Genomic DNA, 5,769 nt, shown 5'->3' on the forward strand with positions numbered 1-5,769 from the left:
TGGTTGTTTGACAACCCTTCACTGGGCAGCGGGCAGTGCCAGTGGTTTGCGTGTTGTCATCAGAGTGTTTTTCCCTCTTTAACCTGGAATTCCCACTGCAACACCGTCTGCGACCGAATGAAGCCAATCAGAAAGAGCAGGATATAACAAGCAAAGGCCATTGCAATCTGAAAGAGAACAGAGAAAAGAAAAACATTTCTCAGGGAGTCTCATTTTCCCTGGAACATTGATTAGTATCTATTTGTTTTACTAAGTGTTCAGGTAACCAGCGGGCTGCATCATGTTGCTGTGAATAAATGCAGACAGATCCTCTGCCCCATATTAATACTGGGTCTGGGCCATGCCACGAATTATCCAGGGGGTCTTTCCATTTGACCAAGGCATACTGTCTTTTTGATTCTGGGTGCCAAAAGCGATCTGCAGCTGACTTACCATGAGCATCTAAATTTAGAAAATTTAAAATAAAGAGTACATGATTTAATAAATTCCTGGGGGATCCCCTGGTGGGATACCATTCCCCCTTTTTTACTTTGTTTATAGTATTGGGATCTGCAACGAGGTATCTGGATTGGGGGGTGGGGCCGTGGATGAGGCAAGCGACAAGAGAAATGGAGACAAGACAGTCTTCTGATCAAGTCTCATTTATTAAAGCACAAGCATAAGTTTATATAGAGAATGAGAACAAAGAAGTGAAGAGTGAGTAATTACATCAGTCAGAACACAGGGGTCCTCACGTACTTTAAGGGAGGAATCTACTGATACTGGAGAACAGGGCTATTCACTGGAAAGGAGAACAAGGCCGTGGGCCAAGGTTGTTAGCCCTGGCTGTGAGCCAAGGTTGCGGCCTGAATGGAGAGGTCGCCAACTCAGGTCTGCCAGCAGCCCTGAGAAATGGTTGAGCCTCAGGCTCCCAACATAAATCCGTGACTGTTGAGGATGGGAGAGAGTTCCATCCATTAATGAGAGACTTGATAAACAAAGACAGAAATTGATGGATGAGCTCAGACAAAACCCTCTGGTCCAGAACATGGCCGAGACCTATCTCTAACATTGATTTGCCTGAAAAGGCAATCTCAGTCACACTCATTCTCTGTTCTTATCTCCATTTTTACAAGTCTTCCCTCCACCTCATGAAAGGGAAACATTTCTCACACTGCATCGCATGATTCATTGCTTTGCACACCAACAGGAGCAACAATTCGATATTCATCAGTGCCCCCAGTTCATCTCATTAAGACATTGACTTCTAAGTTTTATTCTTTGTGTTCCAAAAATTATTAAACAAAATATACTTATGCTGTTGAATCTCTTTGTGTAGTATGAGTTACTTTTCTGTTCATTCAATAAATATTAATATTTAGTACCTTATAGTTATATAAAATGAAATGAAATAAATTTAATTTAATTGGTTTCTAGCAGAAAACTATGATGGAATTTTCGATGAAAGACTTTCAGACACTTTCATTTCCAGACAAGGCAGGGTGTAAAATCATATGTGTTCTAAAGCTTTAAACAGTTTTTAAAAAATAACAGGACATGTCAACGAAGATTTTTTTTTTTTTTTTTTGAGGAAATGGACAATTGGCAGTGAAGAATGCTAAGTTTCAAGAGATAGGAACAGATTTCTCGAGTTTTTCTCACTTGTTGCTCTGAGAGAAGCCAGTTTCCATGTTGGGAACAGTCCTATGTGGAATCCACATGATGTGGAATCAAGGGGGGCTCCTCCCCAGAAGCCATGGAGAAACAGAGGTTCTTAGGTCAATAGCTCATGAAGATCCGAACCCTGACAACAAACACATGAGGGGACTTGTAAGCATGTTCTCCCCCAGTCAAACCTTCAGATACCACAGCTTCTGCTCTAGCTTCATGGCAGACCTAAGGCAGGGACATCCAGCTAAAGTAGGCTCAAATTCCATAGAAATTATGAAACAATAAACATTTATTGCTATAAGCTGCTATGTCTTAGCAAAAATTGTTTTACAGCAATAGATATAGGAGGGCAGGCATTTCCAGCTAGAATGATCATAGAACAGACTTGAAATCTTTCATCGTGAAACTAATAAACTTTTATTCCTTTTTTTTCTCTTGCAATTATACCAATTTGTGTGTGTGTGTGTGTGTGTGTGTGTGTGTGTGTGTGTGTGTACACATACACACCCATGTACCTGCTGGGGGTTGAACCAAGCTATACCCACAGCATCCATATCAACTTCTCATTCATTATCTAATAAATCACCCTTCTTCTAAGCTCCACCTATTTCTAAACGTTTTCCAGTGGAAGCAACTGAATGAAATAAAGTAAGCAGCCAGAGATGCTGTGCTTTTCCCTCGAATGATAGAAAAACAATACTCCATCTGGATAGAAATTGATAATTAGCCATATCCAATTCCTAGCTATCTGGCTTTTAAATGAAACTGAGCATGAAAATGTTTATTTTCCTTGGCTCTTACTGGAACTGCTATTTAATCCTTCTAGCTTTTAAAGAGACCACACCAGTGCAGTTTGACTATCAAGTTACTAAAGATTTGTCTCAATTTTATATTAGCAGTGTAATGTATTTATTGTAAACAAAAATTGGAAACTCTGAAAATTACCAGAAAGAAAGGTAAAAAAAAAAACTTCATCTAAGATAACTGTTAACATTTTGATGAATATTTTTCCAGATTCACTTTTAAAATAAAAGACATTTCAGAATAACAACTTCTCCATCAGCAATATATATAAAACATATATAAACCTAGAGTGCTGGCGAGATGGCTCAGTGGGTAAATGTACTTGTTGCCAAGCCTGAAGATTTGAGTTCAGTCCTTGGGACCCACATAGTTGTAGGAGAGAATGGACACCAGAAAGCATCCTCTGGCCTTTATACAAATGTCAAACACACACATACCCTACACTCACACACACACTACGAATACGTGTCTGGGCACACACTAAATAAAATAAATAATAAACAAACCAAAGCAAGGTTCATTAAAAAAAGAAAAAAGTTCAAAGTTATCCTTGAGTACATAGCACACTCTAAGGCAGTGTAGAATACAGGAGACTATGTCTCAAAAACCAAAACCTAAACCGAATAACAATAACAAAATCCCCCAAACTAGAATACTGTTTTCTCTTAAAGACTGTCTAATACATATAAATTCTAACACATAGTTAACATATATATATGCATATATCTAATTCATATACATTTTAGAACTCTATTACCACAAAAACTAGAATATTTGGGGACTAAAGAGATGGCTTAGTAGTTAAGAGCACTGGCTGTTCTTGCAGAGGACCTGGATTCAGTTCCCAGCACGCACATGGTGGCTAACAACCATATATAAGTCCAGTTTTAGGGGATCCGATGCCCTCTTCTAGCCTCTGCACTGCATGCACAGGTGCACTTACATACATGCAGGTGAAACACTTGTACACATAAAAATAAAAACACAAATAAAAATTTAAAAAGAAAAACTAGAATATGTAAAAAATATTTTTATTAGTTTTTATTGTACATGTGTATTGCCTGCATGCATGTAAGTACACCCATGTAGTGCAATGCCCAGGGAGGTCAGGAGAGAGTGTTGGATCCCCTGGAACTGGAGTTATGGACAGTTGTTAGTCACCATGTGGGTACTAGGAACTGAACTTGGATCCTCTGCAAGAGCAGCCAGTGCCCTTAACTGCCGAGTCAACTCTCCAGCTCCGAATATTTTTAATAAATGAAATTTAATGAAGAAAACTAAGCCATTCAATTCACTGAAATCCATATCTATGTCTTCACAGTTTAATGTTTGACTGATAACATCGATGTTCAGCTCTAACAACTAGTCTGAATAATTTGTGGGGATGCTCCATATGACCAAAGAAGCTCCAGCAGCATCTTGAGATTAGTGGGGTTCAGGGGACATGGCAGGCACCTGCACTCCCCTCTCTTCATGCTTCCATTGCTGCCTTAGAATGTGGGTGGAGGAAGGGGTTCATGGAGCTGTACAGGACCTCTAATGGACTGAAACTAGCTCAAAAAATAGAGTTGATTGTGAAATTCAGAGATTTTATGAGCTGGCTATTAAAGACAGCTGTTATTAAAGATTAAATAATATAAAGTTATGATTCAATAAGTTATATTGAAAACAAAGCTAATAATTACACCCATGACTTAGACTTGAACATTGGCTTTCTATGTTTTTCTATTTCCTATGCTCTGGCTGCTCTTCATCTGTTGAGTCCATACAGTAGGAGTACTACATGACCTACCAGGGCATGACTTTCCATACACACGCTCAGTAATTGCCAATTTGAAACTGGAGTAGTTATATCAGGGACATTAATAAGTGCACCAAGTCTGGGCTTGAGTTACTGTTTTGTTAATTTTGTAGCAAAGGATAATATGCTAATACTGTAAATTACATTTAAATTTTGTTCTGTCTATAGCTGTTATATTGTGAATGGCACAAAGACTGAGGACATATTCTTCCAGCATCCAAAAGTCATTATGAGATTCATCCATGTCACTAACAGCATCAACAAGGAAGTTCCAATACCTGTCTTCCGTTTGTCCAGCTTGCCATGGACGCTTGATCCCTCCACTGAGCCTTTGCAGCTAAGCATCAGCAGTTAATTAAAAAGGGGGGAGGAACTGTGAGAAAAACAAGAGGGGAGAGGGTGCAGAGGAGAAATTTACCGACTTAAAAATGGAATCTCAAATAAATTACTGAGTTTAAAGAGCTCTTTTTGTATTCTGAATATGTTTTTTAACGGAAATGCATTTTACAGATTTTTTCCCAATCTTTATCTTTCATTTTTATGTTAACAATATCATTGGAGGACTTGAAGTTTTAAATTTTGATGACATTCAAGCTATCAAATTTTTTTTTCTATTATGGATTATGTTTTTGTTATTTAAAAATTCTTTGCCTAACCCAAGGTCACAAAAATTGTCTTCTATGATTTCTTCCTTAAATGTTGTAGTTGCAAGATCATTAGGTCTATGGTCTATGTTTACATTAATTTTTATATGCTACAAGATAAGGATCAAACTTCTTTTTTATATAAGGGTACTTAATTATAATTTCTTTTTTAAAAATATTTTATTATTTTTATTTTATGTGTATGAGTGTATTGTCTTCATGTATGTGAGTTCACCCCTGTCATGCAATGCCGCGGAGGTCAGAAGAGGGCTTGGGATTCCCCTGGAGCTGGAGTTTAGGACGGTTCACAGCCGCCATGTGGGTGCTGGGAATCGAACCCAGGTCCTCTGCAAGAGCAGTCAGTGCTCCTAACTGCTGAGCCATTTCCCCAGCCCCTTAATTATAATTTCTTGAAAAGATTACTTTCTCTCTATTGGACTGCCTTTTACTTTTATTAAAAATGATATGACTGGCCAGGCATGGTGGTGCATGCCTTTAATCCCAGCACTTAGGAGGCAGAGGCAGGTGAATCTCTTCAGGACCGAGGCTAGACTGGTCTATATAGCAAGTTCCAGTTCAACTGGGGCTACAGGAAGACCCTGTCTCAAAAAAAAAGTATGTATATGGGTTATGTTAGAAATTTTTTTACGATTTATTTATATTTTATACGTATGTTTTTCCTGCATATATGCATGTATACTATGTGCATGTCTAGTGCCCTTGCAGGCCAGAGGATAGAGTTAGATCCCTCATAACTGGAGTTACACAAGATTGCAAGCCACCCAACATGGGTGCTAGGAACCAAACCCAGGTCCTCTGCAAAAGTCATTTCTCCAACCCCAGTGTTTAAATGAGACTGTCTATGTCAGG

The sequence above is a fragment of the Nannospalax galili genome, unplaced genomic scaffold, assembly GCF_000622305.1.
Source record: "Nannospalax galili isolate Female #2095 unplaced genomic scaffold, S.galili_v1.0 scaffold856, whole genome shotgun sequence".
In the NCBI taxonomy this organism is placed as follows: domain Eukaryota; kingdom Metazoa; phylum Chordata; class Mammalia; order Rodentia; family Spalacidae; genus Nannospalax; species Nannospalax galili.